The sequence below is a fragment of the Mesocricetus auratus genome, unplaced genomic scaffold, assembly GCF_017639785.1.
Source record: "Mesocricetus auratus isolate SY011 unplaced genomic scaffold, BCM_Maur_2.0 Super-Scaffold_100026, whole genome shotgun sequence".
In the NCBI taxonomy this organism is placed as follows: Eukaryota; Metazoa; Chordata; class Mammalia; order Rodentia; family Cricetidae; genus Mesocricetus; species Mesocricetus auratus.
Genome location: NW_024429207.1, coordinates 834,727 through 856,783, shown reverse-complemented (window position 1 = coordinate 856,783; position 22,057 = coordinate 834,727).

The window sequence follows — 22,057 nt, the reverse complement described above, 5'->3', positions numbered from 1 at the left end:
CTGATGGGGGATTCACAGAGACTGGAGAGCAGTCCGGGAGCCTGTATAGGTCTGACCTAGGTCCTCTACAAATGCTTTACTGTTGTGCAGATAGGTGTTCTTGTGGGACTCCTAACTGGGTGTGGGGGATGTCTCTGACGCTTTGCCTGCTCTTTGGACCTTTTCCTCTTACTCAGTTGCCTCATCTCCTTGATATGAAGTTTATGGCTAGTCCTACTGTAATTTGTTTTGCCATATTTGGTTGATATCCCTAGGAGACCTGCTCTTTTCTGAAGAGAAATGGAGGAGTGGATCTGGGGAAAGGGGTGGTGTGGTAGGGAAGGGACTAAGAGAAGAGGAAGGAAGGGAAACTGTGGTCAGGATGTAATATCAAGAAAAGAATGGATGAATAAATTGTATTTTAAAAGAAAACAATATATTAACTATAATTTAAAAATGTGACTGTATTTGTCTGACTATTCTCAGTTGAATGCTGCACCAATATATCATCACCTGCAATCCATGCTAATTTCCCTCTTAACTTTGAATTTCATGAGTTCTCTTTCAACCTAGAAAATAGTATCTTCATAATCATGCTCACCTTAAATTTATGATCATCCTGCCTCAGGATCCTAAGTACTGGGGTTATTTAGGCATATGCCACAATATGTAACCATGGTGCCCTTTCTAAAAGCATTAAATTGTCACCAGTATTCAATAACAATCAACTTTTAGTGGCAAAATATTACAGTGATGAACCTTGAATTTCTACCAGTTACTAAGTGGAATAAAGTCACTCTTCATCACTTCTGAGGAGAAGAGTCACAGAATAAGGGTATGTTAACTTTGCATTCAGTAAGAAAGCATATTCTGAAGTCATATAAATGACCTAAAACTAAGTTTACATTAAACCTAGTTATTTTGATTGAACATTTAGGAAAACAGCATGTTTAACTCAGAGAATGACACCTAAATGAAAATGTATTCAGCAAATATTCACAAAAATAACAGTGAGAGAACTAAGAAGGTTGTAAAATGCACCCTACAAAAACTAACCATTCCTTGCCAATGCCCAGTTTTCTGTCCTCTCCAGCTATCTTTATCACATTTTTTGACAGTAGGATCCCTTTTCTAAGTCCCTACAACAGCAGGCATAGAATAAATTTTGAATATACATTCTTGAAGATCAAAATGGGAATGGAAAGAAGTAAGTTTTTAGTTGATAGTTCATGTCATGCAGAGATTCGGAAAATACAAAAAAAAATATTATGACAAGAGTTTAGACTGGCAATCAAGGAACCAACAGAATTTTTAAAAAATGTGACTCTTTTAAATTAATTTTTGTTTAAATTAAAACAATCTTACTTTACATATTAATCCCAGTTCCCCCTCCCCCCACCAGCCCCCATCCCATCTCTCATCCACTCCTCAAAGAGGGTGAGGCCTCCTATGGGGAATTCTGTGTATCTAAGGTAAGAAAGTATCACTCCATAGGGAATGGGCCCCCAAAGCCCATTCATACACTAGGAATAAATATTGGTTCCACTGCCAGAGGCCCCATAGACTGCCCAAGCCCCCCAACTGACACGCATATTTGGGGGCCTAGTTGGGTCTTATTCAGGTTCCCCAGATGTCAGTCTGGTGTCCATGAGCTCCCACTTGCTCAGGTCAGCTGTTTCTGTGGGTTTCCCCAACAAGATCTTGACACTTTTGCTCATCACTCAAAATGTGACTCTTAAAAACAAGTAAATACAGTGAAATTTTCCTCTTGAAATAAGATTCTTGGAAGATGTAATCAATTTTCCAGGCTCAATATTCATTAATATATAGCAATTCCTAGTGTTTAAAGTCTTTTTATGAAGAAAGAAGGGTTGGAGTACTTTCTGTAAGGTTTGTTAATAAATAATAAGTTTACTTTCCAGGTATTTTTGAGACATGTTAAAGCAACATGAGCTGGCTAGTCTTTTATATCCTGGTCTCACATCCTGTCCCGCTGCAACCTAAGAAAATGGCATGCTTGTGAACTCACCCTAGTCTCAGATAATTACAAATAGCATGGTGTCTGCTACTATACAAAGAATTTCCTTAAATTTTAGTACCTCATTTGTTCTTCTCAGACCCTGTGTTTTAGGAATTCAGACTGAGAACAGATCCACAGTATTTCTGCCTAACTGAAGACATGAAGACTAGAATCATTGGAAAGTTCATTAATACTGTGAAAATGAAAATGGCCACTGTCTAACATCCATGATGATCCATAGTATTTCTATTGCTTTGCTATTTTGCCATAATGGACTTTGTAGGATGGTGGCTTTGGTAGAAATCTGCTTTGTGTTGTCAAGGAGCTCAAGGCTTGTATATCCTGAGAAAGACCATTGCTTGGCAAGCACTTTCTTTTCTGTCTGAGAATCAGACTAGATTCTTCCAGCATCAGCTCTCTTCAACATCCAGTTGTTTGAAGTGAGTCATAACGTCAGCCCCATATTAAGAGATAAAATAGTTAGATGCAACATCTTGTGGAAGGAAGTTTGAGAATTCATAAATGTGTCTACAAACCACATTCGGAAGAGGAGATGACATTTCCCAGAAGGTTGACCATATAATGTAAACCAAACGATTTGACATTATAATTATCAGGCTAGGTTCATAAAAATGCCATTATTATAATTAGCAAATGCATTTAAAAATTTAGAATGTTTACATATTCAAGTGCGCCTTTCTTCCTCATATAATGTTAACTGAATATGATAAAGGCATGCAGACTTTTCCTGTAGCCAGATTCCTGCTCATTCTTGGGAATTGTGAGGAAATTGTTCATCCACTGATAGTAAGATGGACCCATGTGACCAGTTCCAGCCACGTGTGTTAGTAAGAGCACTGTGATACTCTGGAGCAACAGTGGCATGCTATCTTCCCTGACGTAAGCATCCCTGTGAGCCAAAGTTATAACTTCAGGAGGGAGTGCTTATTTAGATTCATAATTTCAGAGTGATTTCAGTTTGCCATGGTTTGGAGGACACAGTGGCAAAATCAGCTCTGTCCATGGTAGAGAAAGATGCAAAGGGTTGTTTCCATGGCAGGCAGGCAGGAAGCAGGCAGAGTGTATAGCAAAGAGTTGGTGTAGCTTCCAGAGTTCACCCTCATAGTGGGGTGGTGTGCTGCTTCTGCAAACAGGACACTACTTGTAAACATTCCTTATTGTTCAATGGCTGGGGAAAAAATTCACACAGAACTGTCAGGATCTATTACAGAGTGAAACTGTGACAGTGTGTACTCCAAAAGGACAAGAAGTGCTTGCCTCCAGTGACCACATCGAAAATAAGGTCTAAGATATAAGTAATTAAGGTTGGATGAGTAACTGTCAAGTATGACTGATGTACTTATAAAGCCATGAAGTGAAGGGTTTATAGGAAAAATCCCCAGGAGGCATGAAGGCAGAGACTAGAGTCACACAACCATAAGCCATGGACCATCAGAGTCACTAGAAATGAGTTGAAAAGCATGGAAGAGACTCTTTGCTAGAAATTTGAAACTCCACCAGTACCTTGATTTGGGTCTGTTAGTCTCTATAACTGTGAGACAGCAAACTTGTTCTAAGGTACCATGGCAGTGGAAATTTGTTAAATAGGTAGATCTCAGGGTTAATCACTGAAGAGGTCTCATGTTCAGATGCAAAGGGCAAAAAGAATAAAACCCTGTGGTTACTGATCTGAATGACAGTGCACTTCAAGTTAATGTTTTGTTGTAGTCAAGGCACCTGAGGCATGTGGATGATTTGAGGTTGCAACATAGGCCAGAATGTCTTGATTAATATCAACATTTGCATGTAATTATATTCACTACTAATACATTTCTATTTGACTTTGAGGTAGATATGATTTCATATAGGTTAAAACTTGCATATTTTCTAAACAATGAATGTGGATAAGGATACATGGGCATTTAAGCATAAGATAAATATATATACATATGTATGAATATATAGAGAGAACAGCTATTAATATTTTAAAAGTTAAAATCACTAAAATGACTGTTTTTGAAATATATGCATGAGTTTATAATTATAAATGTTAAAAAGGAATAAAAATGAGATTGTATCTAATATGTTAACATGTTTTAAGACTGAATGGCATTTTATCTATCCACTAGCTGTCAGATTTTAAATAGTTCCCACAGCTTGTGAACTGTAATGCTGCTTCTACAAATACTGGCATAGGCATAACTCTGTGAGAATCTGCTCTCAGTTTCTTTGCAGATATACCTTGATGTAGAATTGCTGAGCCAAATGGTCATTCTATTTCTAACTTTTGAAGGTTGACCATACTGTTCTTCACAGTGAAGGACCATGTTGTATTCCTGATAGTGCACAAGGGTTCACTTGTCCTCATTCTCATCAACTACTCATAATTTTTAATACCAGCCGTTTATCATACTTATAGCTTGCATCTTTCTAATGATTGGCAATACTAATCACCTTTCCATATAATTTCTGGATGTTTCCATGTCTTCTCTGGAGAAATGTAAATTCATATCGAGTATTAATTTTAAAATTGAGGTTAATTATTGTTGAATGCAGTTCTTTGCATAGTCAGGACGTTACCTAATATTATATATATGATTTCCAAACATAGTCTCTCATATTATATATCTAATAAACTGAATTGCGTACTCCTCAGACTCACCCATTGAAGTTCTTTCTGTAAATACATCAGAATGTGACTCTATTTGGATAGGCTTCTTGATTGCTTTTGTGTTATATTGATTGGATCCATTGATGCTGAGACTGCCAGCATTTTTGCAATATCTATGTGGAATTAATTATATTGTGTAGCAATGTTTAATTTCCTAATTCCATCACATTCATTATTTCATTTGATTCAGAAAAAGAATTTCATTATCAGATATGTTTAGTTTGATTCTAAATTTTGCTAAATATATTTTCAGTAAGTTTCCTTTTTTAAAATTTAAATGAGAAACAAGCTTGCTTCACATGTCAATCCCAGCTCCCTCTTCCTCACCTCTTCCCAAGTCCCCCCCAACAGGCAAAGGCCCCCCACCCAATCCCCACTCCGTTCCCCAGGGAGAGTGACGCCCTCTATGGGGGATCTCCAGAGTCTGTCATTTCATTTAGGGAAGGGCCTAGGACCTCCTGAAAAGTCCAGGTTTAGAGAACATCCCTCATTATGAAATTGGCACCCAAAGTCCATTTGTAGGCCTGGATAAATACTGATCTACTACCAAAGTCCCCATAGATTGCCGAGGCCTCCTCACCGACACCCACAATCAGGGAGTCTGGATCAATCCCATGTTGGCTTCCCAACTGTCAGTCTGGGGTCCAAGAGCTCCCCTTTGCTCAGGTCAACTGTTTCTGTGGGTTAAACCAGCCCAGTCTTGACCCCTTTGCTCATCAGTTCTCCCTCTCTGTCACTGAATTCCAGGAGTTCAGTTTATTGTTTAGCTATGGGTGTTTGCCACTGCTTCCATCAGTCACTGGATGAAGGTTCTGTTTTCCAGACTCTCTGGCAGTCGAATGTAGGCTAGCACTCTCCTATCCATGTCTAAAATCAATATATAAGTGAGTATATGCCATGTTTCTCTTTTTGTGACTAGGTAACCTCACTCAGGATGGTTTCTTCTAGTGCCATCCATTTGCCTGAAAATTTCAAGATTCCATTTTTTTCTGCTGAGTAGTACTCTATTGTATAAATGTACCATATTTTCTCTATCCACTCTTCAGTTGAGGGGCATCTAGGTTGCTTCCAGGTCCTGGTTATTACAAATAATATTGCTATGAATATAGTGGAAAAGATGTTCTTGTTGTATGAATATGCATCTTTTGGGTATATGCCTAAGAGTGGAATTGCTGGTTGTTGTGGTAAACAGATTCCCAATTCCTTAGCAATCTCCATACTGATTTCCAAAGTGGCTGTACAAGTTTGCACTCCCACCAGCAGTGGAGGAGTGTTCCCCTTTTACCACATCCCCTCCAGCATAAATTGTCGTTGGTGTTTTTGATTTTAGCCATTCTGACAGGAGTGAGATGGTATCTCAGAGTTGTCTTGATTTTCATTTCCCGGATGGCTAAGGATGTTGAACACTTTCTCAAGTGCCTCTCATCCATTTTAGACTCCTCTATTGAAAATTATCTATTTAGTTCTGCAGCCCACTTTTTAATTGGCTCCTTTGGTGTTTTGGAGACTTGCTTCTTGAGCTCTTGGCAAATTTTGGATGTCAACACCCTGTCAGATGAGGGGTTAGTGAATATCTTTTCCCATTCTGTGAGCTGCCTTTTTGTCTTGTTGACTCTGTCCATTGCCTTACAGAAGCTTCTCAGTTTCAGGAGGTCCCATTTATTAACTGTCAATATTAGTGTCTATGCTACTAGAGTTATGTTCAAGAAGTGATCTCCTGTACCTGTACCTCCCACTTTCTCTTCTAACAGATTCAGTGTGGCTGGATTTATATTGAGGTCTTTGATCCATTCACTTAAGTTTTGTGCATGGCGACAGACATGGATCTATCTACAGTCTTCTACATGCCAGCATCCAGTTATGCCAGCACCATTTGTTGAAGATGCTTTCTTTTTTCCATTGTATAATTTTACCTTCTTTGTCAAACATCAGGTGTTCATATGTATATGGGTTAATATTGGATGTTCAGTTCGATTCCATTGGTCTACCTGTTTATTTCTGTGCCAGTACCAAGCTGTTTTCAGGACTATATCTCTATCATGGAGCTTGAAGTCAGGGATGCTGATGCCTCCGGACTGTGCTTTGTTGAACAGGGTTGTTTTGGCTATCCTGGGTCTTTTGTTTTTCAACATAAAATTGAGAATTGTTCTCTCAAGTCCTATGAAGAATTATGCTGATATTTTAATGAATATTACATTGAATCTGTAGATTGCTGCTGGAAAAATTGCCATTTTTATTACATTGATCCTACCTCTTGAAGAGAATGGGAGGTCTTTTCAGTTTCTGGTGTCTTCTTTAATTTCCTTCTTTAAAGACTCAAAGTTCTTGAGATACATGTCTTTCACCTGTTTGGTTAGCACTACCCCAAGGTATGCTATGATGTTTGTGGCAATTTTAAGGAATGATGTTTCTCTGATTTCCTTCTCAGCCTTTTTATCATCTTTGTATAGTAGGGCTACTGATTTTCTTGAGTTGATCCTGTATCCTGCCACTTTGCTGAAAGTACTTATTAGCTATAGGAGTTCCCTGGTAGAGTTCTTTGGGTCACTTATATAAACTATCATATCATGTGCAAATAGTGAAAGTTTGGCCTCTTCCTTTCCAATTGGTATCCCTTTGATCTCCTTTTGTTGCCTTATTGCTTTAGCTAGAACTTCAAGTACAATATAGAAGAGGTATGGAGAGAGGGGACAGCCTTGTCTTGTTCCTTATTTTAGATGCATCACATTGAGCTTCTGTCCATTTAGTTTTATGTTGACAGTTGGTTTGCTGTATATAGCTTTTATTATATTTAGGTATGTTCCTGTTATTTCTGATCTATCCAAGACCTTTATCCTGAAGGGGTATGTCAAAGGATTTTTCTGCATCTAGTGAGATGATCATGTGATTTTTGTTTCTCAGCTTGTTTATAGGGTGGATTACATTCATGGATTGAATGTTGAACCATCCCTGCATCCCTGGGATGAAACATACTTGATCATGGTGGATGAGTTTTCTGATGTGTTCTTAGATCTGATTTGACAGTATTTTATTGAGTATTTTTGCATCAATGTTCATGAGGGATATTGGTCTAAAGTTCTCTTTCTTAAGTGTATCTTTGTGTGGTTTGGATATCAAGGTTATTGAAGCTCATAAAAAGAGTTTGGCAAAGAGCCTTGTGTTTTCTTTTGCCTGGAAAACTTTGAGGAGAATTGATATAAGCTGTTCTTTGAATTTCTGGTAGAATTCTGCACTAAAGCCATCTGGACCTGGGCTTTTTTGGTTGGGACACTTTTGATTACTGCTTCTATTTTCTTAGGGATTATAGGTCTATTTAAATTGCTTATCTGTTCTTAACTCAATTTTGGCAAGTGATAGCTATGCAGAAAATTGTCCATTTCCTTTAAATTTTTGAATTTTGTGGAGTACAGGTTTTCAAAGTATGACCTGATGATTTTCTGGATTTCCTCAGTGTCCATTGTTATGTACCCTTTTTCATTTCTGATTTTGTTAATATGCATGTTCACACTCTGTTGTCTGATAAGTTTGGATAAAAGTTTATCTATCTTGTTCATTACACTGATTCTTTGCATTGTTTACCTAGTTTCTACTTTATTAATTTCAGCCCTCAAATTTGATTATTTCCTGCCATGTACTCTGCCAGGGTGAGTTTGCTTCTTTGTGTTCTAGACCTTTCAGTTGTGCTGTTAATTCTCTAGTGTGACTATTCTCCTGTTTCTTCATGTGGGCAATTAGTTATATGAACTTTCCTGTTAACACTGCAATCAAAGTATCCCAAAAGTTTGGGTTTGTTGTGTCTTCATTCTCATTGAATTCTAGGAAGTCTTTATTTTCTTTTTTATTTCTTTTTTGACCCAGGAGTAGTGCAATTATGCATTATTCAATTTCCATGAGTTTGTAAGGTTTCTGCAATTTCTGTTGTTGTTGAATTCTAACTTTAATGCATGGTGGTCTGATAAGATACAATTTTTTTGTACCTGTTGAGGTTTGATGTGTTGCCAAGTATGTGGTCGAATTTTGAGAAGGTTCCATGTGACACTAAGAAGAAGTTATATTCTTTTGTGTTTGGATGGAATGTTCCATAGATTTCTGTTAAACCCAATTTGGTCGTAACTTCTATTGGTTCCTTTTCTTCTTTGTTAAGTTTCTGTCTGGTGGTCCTGTCTAGTAATCAGAGTGTCATGTTGAAGTCTCCCACTATAAGTATGTGAGGTTTTATGTGTGATTTGTGTTTTAGTAATGCTTCTTTTAAGAACATGAATGTCTTTGTATTTGGGGCATAGATGCTCATAATTGAGACTCCATCTTGGTGGACTTCTCCTGTGATGATTATGAAATGACCTCCTTCATCTCTTTTGACTGAGTTTAGTTTAAAGTCTAATTGGTTAGATATTATGATTGCTACACCAGCTTGTTTCTTGGGTCCATTTGATTGGAAAATCTTTTCCCAACCCTTTACTCTGAGATAATATCCATCTTTGAAGCTGAGATGTGTTTCTTGTATGCAGCAGAAGGGTGGATCCTGTCTTTGAATCTATTCTGTTAGCCTGTGTTTTACATGGGTGAATTAACATCATTAGTATTGAGAGATATTAGTGACCATTGACTGCATTTTCTTGGTTTTTTTGGAGTTGTTGTTGTTCGTGGAATTGTTTGTGTGTGTGGATTTTGAGCCCCTTTTAATTTTGGCTGTTGATAATGTGGGATTACCTATTGCCTATGTTTTTCTGGTTGTAGTTAACTTCCTTGTGTTGGAGTTTTCCTTCCAGAACTTTCTGTAGTGCTGGATTAGTGGATACATATTGTTTTAATCTGGTTTTGTCATGGAATACCTTGTTTTCTCCATCTTTAGTCATTGCAAGCTTTGCTGGGTGTAGTCGTCTAGGCTGGCATCCATGGTCTCTTACTGTTGGTAGAATGCCTATCCAGGACCTACTGTCTTTCAGAGTTTCCATGGAGAAATCAGGTGTGATTCTGATAGGTTTGCCTTTATATGTTACTTGGCCTTTTTCCTTAGCTTCTCTTAATATTCTTTCTTTATTCTGTATGTTTGTGGTCTTGATTATTATATGGCAAGCAGAATTTCTTTTTGTGTGTTCCACTCTATTTGGTGTTCTGTAAGCTTCTTGTACCTTCATTGCCATGTCTTTCTTTAGGTTGGAAAAGTTTTCTTCTATGATTTTGCTAGATATGTTTTCTTCCCCTTTGAGGTGGTTTTCTTCACCTTCTTCTATACCTGTTATTCTTAGGTTTTGGCTTTTCACGGTATCCTATATTTCCTGGATATTTTGTGTTAGGGATTTATTGGACTTAAGATTTTTTGTAGAAGAATCTATTTCTCCTTGTGTATCTTAAACACCTGAGATTCTCTCTTCCACCTCTTGTTTTTTTATTAATATTTTTTTTATTTTCCATTTTAAATTTAGATAAGAAACAAGGTTGCTTCACAAGTCAGTATGAGGTCCCTCTCCCTTTCCCTCCCTTCCTCCCGTGCCCTCCCCCCATCCCCCCCCGTTATCCCCTCAATCCCCCAGGGAGGGTGAGGCCCTCCATGGGGGTGTCCATAGTCTGTCATTTCATATAGGGCAGGGCCTAGACCCTTCCCCAAGAGTTCAGGGTGAGAGTGCACCTCACATTGTTCTATGGGAGTCCAGAGACCGTGTGTATACTTGGGATGGGTACTGATCTGCTGTCCAAGGCTCAATAGATTACCTAGGCCTCCTCACTGACACCCAGATTCAGGGGGTCTTGATCAGTCCCATGCTGGATTCCCAGGCTGATGCCTGGGATTCAAGAGTTAACCTTTGTCTGGTCAGCTTTTCTGGGGGTTCAACCAGCCCAGTCTTAATCCCTTTGATCATCAGTCCTCCCTCTCTGATACTGGCTTTCTTGAGTTCAGCTCAGTACTTAACCAGCCAGTAAATGAAGTTCCTGTTTCCCAGACTCTCTGGCAATAGGATTGTAGGCTGGCACTCCCCAGATCTATGTCTAAAATCCATATATGAGAGAGTACATGCCATGTTTCTCTTTTTGTGACTGGGTTACCTCACTCAGGATGGTTTCTTCTAGTGTCATCCATTTGCCTGCGAATCTCATGATTCCATTATTTTTTTCTGCTGAATAGTACTCCATTGTGTAGATGTACCACATTTTCTCTATCCATTCTTCGGGTGAGGGACATCTAGGTTGCTTCCAAGTTCTGGCTACTACAAATAAAGCTGCTATGAACATAGTGGAACAGACATCTTTGTTGTATGAATGGGCATCTTTTGGATATATGCCTAAGAGTGCAGTTGCTGGGTCTTGTGGTAGGTTTATTCCCATTTTTCTGAGGAATCTCCATACTGCTTTCCAAAGTGGCTGAACCAGTTGGCACTCCCACCAGCAATGGAGGAGTGTCCCCCTTTCACCACATCCTCTCCAGCATAAATTGTCATTGGTGTTTTTGATTTTAGCCATTCTGACAGGAGTGAGATGGTATCTCAGAGTTGCTTTGATTTGCATTTCCCGGATGGCTAAGGATGTTGAGCACTTTCTCAAGTGCCTCTCAGCCATTTTAGACTCCTCTATTGAAAACTCTCTATTTAGTTCTGCAGCCCACTTTTTAATAGGGTCCTTTGGTGTTTTGGAGACTTGCTTCTTGAGTTCTTTGTAAATTTTGGAGATCAACCCTCTGTCAGATGTGGGATTAGTGAATATTTTTTCCCATTCTGTGGGCTGCCTTTTTGTCTTGCTGACTGTGTCCTTTGCCTTACAGAAGCTTCTCAGTTTCAGGAGGTCCCATTTATTAATTGTTGATCTCACTGTCTGTGCTACTGGTGTTATGTTCAGGAAGCTGTCTCCTGTACCAATTCTTTCAAGGGTACCACCCACTTTCTCTTTTAAGAGGTTCAGTGTGGCTGGATTTATGTTGAGGTCTTTGATCCATTTGGACTTAAGTTTTGTGCATAGCAATAAACATGGATCGATCCGCATTCTTCTACATGCCAGTCTCCAATTATGCCAGCACCATTTGTTGAAGATGCTTTCTTTATTCCATTGTATATTTTTAGCTTCTTTGTCAAAGATCAGATGTTCGTACGTGTGTGGGTTAATACCCGGATTTTCAATTCGATTCCATTGGTCTGCCTGTCTATTTTTGTGCCAATACCAAGCTGTTTTCAGGACTATAGCTCATCAATATTCATGAGGTTTTCTGCAATTTGTGTTGTTGAATTCTAATTTTAAGGCATGGTGGTCTGATAAGATGCATGGAGTTATTCCAATTTTTTTGTAGCTGCTGAGGTTTGATATGTTGCCAAGTATGTGGTCGATTTTTGAGAAGGTTCCATGTGGTGGTGAGAAGAAGGTATATTCTTTTTTATGTGGATGAAATGTTCTATAGATATCTGTTAATCCCAGTTGGGTCATTACTTCTATTAGACCCTTTGCTTCTTTGTTGAGTTCCTGTCTGGTATTCTTGTCTAGTGGTGAGAGTGGTGTGTTGAAATCTCCCACTATAACTGTGTGGGGCTTTAGATGAGATTTAAGTTCTAATAATGTTTCTTTAACGAATGTGGATGCCTGTGTATTGGGGGCATAGATGTTCAGGATAGACACTTCGTCTTGGTGGGTTTCACCTGTGATGAGTATGTAATGACCTCCTTCATCTCTTTTGATTGATTTTATTTTAAAGTCTAGTTTGTTAGATATTAGGATTGCTACCCCTGCTTGTTTCTTGGGTCCATTTGATTGAAAAATTTTTTCCCAACCTTTAACTCTCAAGTAATGTCTGTCTTTGAGGGTGAGGTGTGTTTCTTGTATGCAGCAGAAGGAAGGGTTCTGTCTTCGAATCCATTCTGCTAGTCTGTGTCTTTTTATGGGTGAGTTAAGGCCGTTAATATTGAGGGATATTAATGACCATTGATTGCTCATCCTTCTTCGATTTGCAATGGTTGTTGTTGGTGGAATTATGGGTGGAATTTCGCCCCTTTGTTCTTTTGGCTGTTGGTAGAGAGGGATTCTCTAATGCTTATGTTTTTCTGGTTGTAGTTAGCTTCCTTGGGTTGGAGTTTTCCTTCCAAAATTTTCTGTAGGGCTGGGTTAGTGGACACATATTGGTTGAATCTAGTTTTGTCATGGAATATCTTGTTTTCTCCGTCTATAGTGATTGAGAGCTTTGCCGGATATAGTAGTCTGGGCTGGCATCCATGGTCTCTTAGTGTAGGTAGAATATCTATCCAGGACCTTCTGGCTTTCAGAGTTTCCATGGAGAAATCAGGTGTAATTCTGATAGGTCTGCCTTTATATGTTACTTGACCTTTTTCCTTAGCTGCTCTTAATATTCTTTCTTTATTCTGTATGTTTGGGGTCTTGATTATTATGTGGCGAGGGATTTTTTTTGTGGTCCACTCTATTTGGTGTTCTGTAGGCTTCTTGTACCTTCATTGGCATGTCTTTCTTAAGGTTGGGAAAGTTTTCTTCTATGATTTTGTTGAATATGCCTTCTGCCCCTTTGAGGTGGATTTCTTCTCCTTCTTCTATACCTATTATTCTTAGGTTTGGTCTTTTCATGGTGTCCCATAATTCCTGGATGTTTTGTGTTAAGGATTTGTTGGATTTAAGGTTTTCTTTGGTTGATAAATCCATTTCTCCTAATGTATCTTCAACACTTGAGATTCTCTCTTCCATCTCTTCTATTCTGTTGGTAATGCTTGTATTGGTAGTGCCTGACTGTTTGTCCAGCTTTTCTATTTTCTGCCTTTCTTCAGATTGTGTTTCTTTTAGTGTCTCTATTTCAGTTTTCAACCCTTGCAGCGTTTGCATTGCTTCTTGCAATTTTCTGTGTATCTGTTCGTCCGTTTGTTGCCTTTTATGAATTTTTTGGTTTGTTCTTTCTTCCATTTCTTGCATTTTTTGGTTTGCTTTTTGTTCCATTTCTTGGATTTTGTGCTTTGTTTCTTCTTCCATTTCCTGCCTTTTTTGGTTTGTTTCTTCCTCCATTTTTTTCATTTTTTGCTTTGTTTTTTCTACCATTTCTTGCATTTTTTGCTTTGTTTCTTCTTCCATTTCCTGCCTTTTTTGGTATGTTTCTTCTTCTAATTCTTGCATTTTTTGCTTTGCTTTTTCTTCCATTTCTTGCATTTTTTTGCTTCATTTCTTCTTCCATTTCGTGCCTTTTTTGGTTTGTTTTTTCTTCCAATTCTTGCAATTTTTGGTTTGTTTTTTCTTCCATTTCTTGCATTTTTTGGTTTGTTTTTTCTTCCATTTCTTTGAGGGATTTTCCAATATCCTCTTTTAGGGCCTCTATCATTTTCATGAAAGTGCTTTTAAGGTCGTTCTCTTCTGCTTCCTTCGCGTTGGAATATTGGGGTCTTGCTGGTGTGGAGTCTCTAGAATCTGGCGGTGTCATATTTGTTTTTCTGTTGCTGACTGTGTTTTTGTATTGTCTCTTTCCCATCTCTTCTTTTAGTGGGTTCAGAAAGAGCCCCTTCCTGGTCTGGGGACCAGAGTTCCCTTTTGGTGGGTGCTAGTAAGTCCAGTAATCTGGTGGTTCTTCTATGTCTTGTCCAAATGCTGGTCCGTGGGTAGAGAAGAAGAACAGGAATCTGGGGCGCTTAGCCTCCTACCTGGTCCCCTGGACCCTATGCTGGGTCCTGTTGTACCTGATCCGGAACCGCTACTCCCCTGGTCTCCCTGGCTCCTGTAGTTTCCTGGTCTCTTTGGTGGGAGAGAAGATCTGGAGTCTGGGGTGTTTGGCTCCCGCCGGGCTTGGGAGCTCTGTGCAGTTCCCAGGCGATCTGCAGGCTCTGGAACACAGGCCGGGAAGATGGCCTGTTTACCTGATGCTCCCGCCGGGATTGGGAGCTATGTGCAGTTCCCAGGCGATCTGCAGGCTCTGGAACACAGGCCGGGAAGCTGGCCTGTTTACCTGATGATGCCAGAGGGACAGCTACTTCCCTGTGCGCCCAGCCTCCTCTCCTTTCCTGGAATCGTTGGTGGGAGAGAAGATCTGGAGTCTGGGGTGCTTGGCTCCCGCCGGGATTGGGAGCTCTGTGCAGTTCCCAGGCGATCTGCAGGCTCTGGAACACAGGCGGGGAAGCTGGCCTGTTTACCTGATGATGCCAGAGGGACAGCTACTTCCCTGTACCTCTTCCACCTCTTGTATTCTGTAGTTATGCTTGCATCTGTTGTACCTGACCATTTGCCCAGTTTTTCTATTTCCAACATTTCTTCAGACTGTGTTTTTATTGTCTCTATTTTAGCTTTCAACCCTTGCACTCTGAATTCTTTCTTGTAATTTTTGCTTTGTCTTTTCCTCCAGTTCTTGCATTTTTTGATTTGTTTTTTTCTTCCATTTCTTTAAGGGATTTTCTCATATCCTCTTTGAGAGCCACTATCATTTTCATGAAGTTGTTTTTAAGGTCATTCCCTTCTGTTTCATCTGCATTGGGGTGTTCAGATCTCGCTGGTGTAGAGTCTCTATACTCTGGTCGTGTCATATTAGTTTTTTTATATTGTCTCCTTTCCATCACTTCTTCCAGTGGTTGCAGAAGGAGTCTCTTCCTCTCCTGGTGGCTATTTGATAACATTTCCCTTCTGATGGGTGTAAGCAAGCCCAATACTCTGGTGGCTCTCCTCTTGTATGGATGGAGGTGGTCCTAGGACCAGGGCCTTGGCAGTCTTTGGGTACGCTGGACCCTGTTATGATGGTATCTGCAGTGTGCAATCCTTAGGTCTCAGGTGGTTCTGTGCAAGGCACTGGAAGGCAGGCCAGAGACAGGCCCATGCTCACTTCACCTGTCCTGTGGTTAGAGAATGGGACTTGTATGCAGGCAGTCACTGGGTGGGCTGACTCCCTTTGGAATGGGAAACACAGTGTGTAATTCCCAAGACACAGCTGGTTGCCTACAGAGCACTAGAAAGTGGACTGGAGACAGGCCCAGGCCTACCTAGTCCTGTAGTTGGAGAAAGGGACAAAGGTGCTATTCAGCTCCTTTACCTTTGGATGAGGTTTTCCAGCTTCCCATGTGATGAGAGGCTTTCTTTGCTGGTTTTCTCTGGTTCAAAGTCAGTATGTTCTTTATTCTGTTTGACTTGACTCAGGTCTACAGTTCTGTTTTTAGCCACTTCTCCTGGAGGTCCTAAGGAACAGATGGCTTTGATGACTCAGGAGGCTGAGTTGTTTTATCAAGACATTTTTGCCTCAACAAGTCAAACTGCCATGTTATAACTTCTGGGTAACAACTGATATACCCACCACTCTGCTCTTTTGGTGTTTCAGTTAAACTAACCTGGACAAATGCCAGTCTATAGACTGAGGAAAGAGTGCATGCAGGCCCCAACAGACTGCCACTGCACTTTTCCCCTGACATTTTTGATTCCTCTCTTACTGTTTGGAATCTTGCATGTTATCTATCTAGCTGGTGGCATTTTCTACTTTACACATGCCTCTAAAGTACTTTTCTTTAATAACATGACCTCCATCTTAAGGGTCCAAACTCTACTTTAAAAAAATAAAATGTCCATTGCTTCCCTGTTTTACTGGGTTGTGTAAGCTAGCCTGAAAGAAAGTAGTACAGAACTCTGTGTGCTTATTGCTTCCTATATTTGAGATGCAGGCAGAGAGAGGAGGGAAGAAACTAATTATGTTAAAGGTGAAAATCAGAACTTCTGTATAATTTATTCTGAAATGCATGTGAAATTTTGAAAATAGTGCCAACTATCTAATAAGTTGGTTTATTTTAAACATGTAAGACATTAGCAGGGCATATATCATCACACATTTACAGAGCAGGGAAACTGAAACACTAAGGTTTACTTAATGTTTGACATTCTCAGGCTAGTGGGAGCAGCTTAAGGAAATGGGGTTTCTGATAGTTTAATGTTTTCTTTTCAGGGTGTTGTATAGCCTCCATGGGTTACTGAGAAATAATTGTTGATAACTAGTACTACTTTGGTACCAAGGCTGCTTTTCTTTTTCTTTTTAAAATAAAATAAGAAAAAACAAATACTAGCACATTATAATTGGATAAAACAAACAAACAAACAGAAGGGAAAGAACCCAAGAGAATGCACATGAATCAGAAATCTACTTGTTTGCACTGACAGAAATTCCATAAAAATACTGAAATGGAAGCTATTATATAAGCACAGAGGATCTGATGAAGATGTGTCTAGGCTCTGTGCATGCTTGTCTCAGTCTCTGAGAGTTCATATGACCTTGCATCATGCTGATTTAGAAGACCTTATTTTCTTGGAGTCCTCCATTACCTCTGGTTCTTACATTCTTTCTGCCTCCTATTCCATTGGCTTCCTTGAGCACCAAGCAGAGGAATTTGATGGAGACATCCCACTTAGGGATAATGGTTATGATGTTTCTCACTGACTGTATAATGTCTTGTTGTGGGTCTCTGTATTTCTTTCCATTTATTGAAAGAGAATCTTCTCTGATGGCTGAGAAAGGCATTGATCTTTGAGTAAAGCAAAATGTCATTAGGAGTCATTTTGTTGCTACATTTTTTTGTTTTTGACTTTTTGATTTTTCTCAAATTCTATGTAGATTTATAATCTAGTCATAGGTTCTTGGTCACCCAACCAGTGTTGAATATGGGTTGCATTTTATGGGGTAGGTCTTATGTCAAATCACGAAGTTTGCTCCATCATTACCATACACAACTTTCAGGAAGGGCACCATTGTAGATGAAAATGTTTGTGGCTGGGTTGGTGTTTTGGTATTGGAAGAATGCATCCTTTACCAAAAAACCTAAGACATAGAGCTGAAGTCTCTATGTAGGCATCACCTTTACTTCTCCTTGTCCCGTGAGTTTGGTAGGTTTGTCTTCAGAAACAGAACCTTGTGTTCACTTTGTACAGAGAAACTTACAGTCTTGAAAATAACCTGGGTTGTTTGGGGATTCCCATGTGACACCATTGACCAACAACTCTATTAGATTTAAATCAATTGTTATACTGGAAGCTTACTTTGGTAACAAGAGATGACTGTTGAGGTTCTGTATATCCATTATTTGGCAATTTCATTTAGTTCACCTTAATATATGTATATATTTTAGGAAGCTTCTACAGTATTAGATTTCCATATTACCCCTCAAATGGTCATTAAGTTTGGTTCTCTTCCTTTATGTTTCCCTCATGCCCCTCTCCCCTCTCCCTTCCCACTTGATCGTCCGGTTCTATCTTTCCCCCATCCATCTATAACTATCTATACTATTTCCCTTTCCTAATGAGATCTATCCATATCCCCTAGTCCCTTATTCTATACCTAATCTCTGTGATTCTAGCTTGGTTATCATTGGCTAAGCAACTAGTAAGCGCATATAAGCAAATATATGAGTTTGGGCTACTACAAAAATGTAGTAAGAATGATTTCTTGGGGTATTTTTTTGTTTTCCTAGCTCCATGCATTTATCTGACAACTTCATTTGCTTTACCCATTTTTTTCTGTTGAGGGACATCTAGGTTGTTTCCAGTTTCTGGTTATTATAAATAGAACAGCAATGGACATGGTTGAGAAAGTATCTCTGGTAGGATGAAGCATGCTTTGGGCGTATGCCCAAAAGTGACACAGCTGGATCTTGAGTTAGAAAAATTTCTATCTTCCTGAGTAACCACCACACTGATTCTCATAGTAGCTGTATGAGTTTGTACTGTCACTGGAATGGATGAATACTCCTTTTACTTTACATCCTTGCCAGTATGAGCTGCCCTTTTTTTTTTTTTTGCTATTCTTAGTCATTATGATAGGTTTAAGATGAAAGTTCAAAGCAGTTGTGATTTGCATTTCCCTGGTGGCTAAGGATATTGAACAATTTTTTAAAAACTGCCTTTATTATGTATCACTAATATCTCCAGGACTTTTATCATGAAGGGGTGTAGGATTTGCCAAACCCCTTTTCTGCATCTAAGGAGACAATCATGTGGTTTGGTAATGTTTGTTTATATGGTGAATTACATTTATCGATTTATATATGCTAAACCATCCCAGCATCTCTGGGATGAAGCCAACTTGGTCATGGCAGATGGTCTTCTTTTATGTGTTCTTGGATTCGATTTGTAAGTATTTTATTGAATATTTTTGCATCTATGTTCATAAGGGAAATTGGTCTGTAATTCTCTTTCTTTATTGGGTCTTTATGCAGTTTTGGGTAGCTGGGTAACTGTGGTCTTATAAAACTAATTGAGAAATGTTCTTTCTGTTCCTATTTTGTGGCATAATTTGAGGAGTGTTGGCATTAACTCCTCTTTAAAAGTTCAGTAAATTCTGCACTGAAACCATCTGGTCCTGTTTTTGTTGTTTTGTTAGTAGACTTTTGACAGTTTCTCTTTCACTAGGAGTTATAGGTCTTTTTAAATTGCTAATCTGATCTTCATTTAACTCTGGTAACTAGTATTAATTGAGAAAAGATTCAATTTCTTTTAGATTCTATGGATTTCCCTGGTGTCTGTTGTTATGTCCCCCTTTTGTCTCTAATTTTTTTAATTTGGATATTAATTTCTGCCTTTTAGCTAATTTTGATAAGGGTTTCTCAGTTTTAATTTTCTCAAGGCACCAACCTATTTCCTTGGTTCTTTTAATTTTGTTCATTATTTTTTGTAATTATTGTTTTTGTGTTTTATTGCTTTTAGCTACAGAGCTGGAGATGAGCTCAGGGTTGGATTGGAGCCTCACAGAGAGAAGTGAAGATCCAGTTAGCCTTTCTGCCTTTCTTTAGAGAAAAACTCAATAGTTCTAAATGAAGTTACTGCCTTGGAGGCCTTTTTAAACCTATAAGCGTTTCCTAAATTTTGTAACCATTTTGGAAAATTGATTTTTCTGCTTTCTTACATGGGCATTCCATAAATGCACAAGAGCATGAAACTTTTGTTATTTGACTAGGGTATAGAATATCATTTCGGGAATACTTTGCACAGCTTTGTGCATATTTCTGTATAAATTTCCACATCTAACAAACAGTTTTAAAAAAGATCTAACTTTGGAAAGTTTGTGAATTGGACAAAAAGAAAAAAGATGTGCTAATGAATGAAAAAGTATTAATTTCAGGTTGAATAAAGTAGTAATTGTAGTGCGACATGGCTAAAAGGCAACACTCAGGAGGATCGGGAAAGAGGTAGCTATGAGTTAGAGTTCAGCCTGAGTTAGAGGCTAGTTTGGGCTATATAATGATTCTGTTTAATATTAATAGCATATGCATCTGTGCATAATAGAAGATAGATAATGCATACACAGAAGGGACAAAAGAAGTACTATGGTATTAAGCTTTGAGAAGAATAAATCTCAGACCAAACTTCAGACATTGTGTTAGCTGAGTGAATTTCTTATACTATTTTTAAAAGGACAGGAAAAAATACAGTAAGTGAGATAAGTAGATTTCACAGTGATGTAACTTGATTTGTTTTCAGATCATGAGTCAAAATCCAGTCAGAAAAATATAAGAGGCACAAATCTTTGTGTTCTCATTTTCCTTGAAGTTTTGATTAGTATATAGAATTAGTTTATTGTATTTTGAGAACCTTGGTTAGGATGTAGGCTTTCTCTCCTCTGGGATAAGTGTTCATTGATCTAATTAATTGCTGGCTTGCATGTAGCAATGCATATTTTCTACCAAAGAAGTTGTCATACTGTTTTCCAGATTGTCTGGGAAAATTTGCTAATTGTTGATGCTGCCAAAATGTCTCCTTAGTATGTACATTTATAACAATGTAGTTGGGCTGCTTTCAGCCTTAGCCAGGGAAGCTTCTTTTTTTAGTACGTCAAAACTTTGAAAATAAGATACTCAGCTGTAAAAAGGCACAAACCTCCTCACCAAGGCTCCGGGAACACAATGGAAAAAGAGGCAAGGAAAAAAAAGTTTTTTTTGAGAGCTGGATAATTGGTAGTTGTGTTGTGAAATCTGCCTTGTGGACATGGTAGAGTTACTGCTCTTCAAATCTCAGAAGTGCTGGGTGGTGGTGGTACACACATTTAATTCCAGCATTGAGGAAGCAAAGGCAGGGAGATCTCTGTGTTGTGTGTTTAAGGCCAGTCTGGTCTACAGAGTGAGTTCCAAGTCAGGCTCCAAAGTTACAGGGAAACCCTTTCTCAAAAAAAGGAACTCAGAAGCTGTGGATGTTGATACAAAATCTGAATAAGATCAAGTAAATTAAAATTTTTGCATTAATGGGAAGGTGATCATAGGCTCCAGACCTTGAGAAATGCTGTGGGAGCAAGAATCATTTTGGGGATTGGCCAATGGTACATTTCCTATGCTTCTTATTTAGAAGAGATGAGAACGGTAAGGAGAAGAGGAAGGAAAGGGGAAGAAGGGGGAAGGAAGTGAAGTATGAGGATTCAGAAGAGAAAGAAGAAGAAGAAGAGAAGAAATAAAGTTAGAGGAAGAAAAGAAAGAATAGAGAAATCTAGAGGAAGTTAGAGGGGAGAGATTAGGAGTGGATATGGTCATTGTATATGTGTATGAAATCTTGAAATATATGTATATATATGTTTTTTGAATTTTGCACATAATGCAGAGACTCTGGAACTTATTTAGAAGAACTTGTTTCACTAGTCTCTAATAACACCCCTTTAACAAGGTAAGTTGGAGCATCACATTGCCATTAACAGATAACAATAGAAAACCACATTCTTTAACTTTTGTCATTTTATACCAAAAAGGGGAGGATCCCTTTGGATGGGGTGAGATTCTATTTCTCTTTCTTCCCTTGATACTACTCTATTGTAAAGGGCATCAATTGTTTCTTAGTGCTGTTTATTTCTCTTCCACAGACACCATAGGATGTCATCTCATTGCCCCTGGACTCTCATAAAGGTCCTCTGGCATCCCTCATGCAAAGCAGAATGCTGCCCCATTAATTTCAGCTCAGGTTGGAAGTCCTGCACCTTTACAAACCCCCACTCAACCTTCCTTCATTACTTCCCAACAGGGGTTAACATATCAGTTGTCACCCAGTCCCCTGGTCCCCATATTGTTACCCATGCTGGGCATTGGGCTCAAAGTGAAGAATAAAAGTGAGACGCCCAGAGAGAAAAGTAAATTTTCATTTTGCAAGTGGCTAGCAATTGGAGAGAGCTTCTGGATCAGGGATGGAAATATGTGCCTGCTTCTTTTTGCTCTGGGGGGCGCACACCCATGGAGGCCCTGTGCATGCTGCTTGGTCTCTGTGAGTTCTCTGTGAGTTCATATGTGCACTTATCATGTTGAGGACCTTGTTTCTTGGTGTTATCCATACCCTCTGGCTTGCATGCACTTTATACCTCCTTTTCAGCAAGTCTCCTTGACCTCTGAGGGGAGGGATTTGATAGAGACATCCAATTTAGGGCTGCTCTCATTTTCTACATATCACCTGGTTGTAGGTCTCTTTATTCCTATCTGCTACAAGAGCAAGCATCT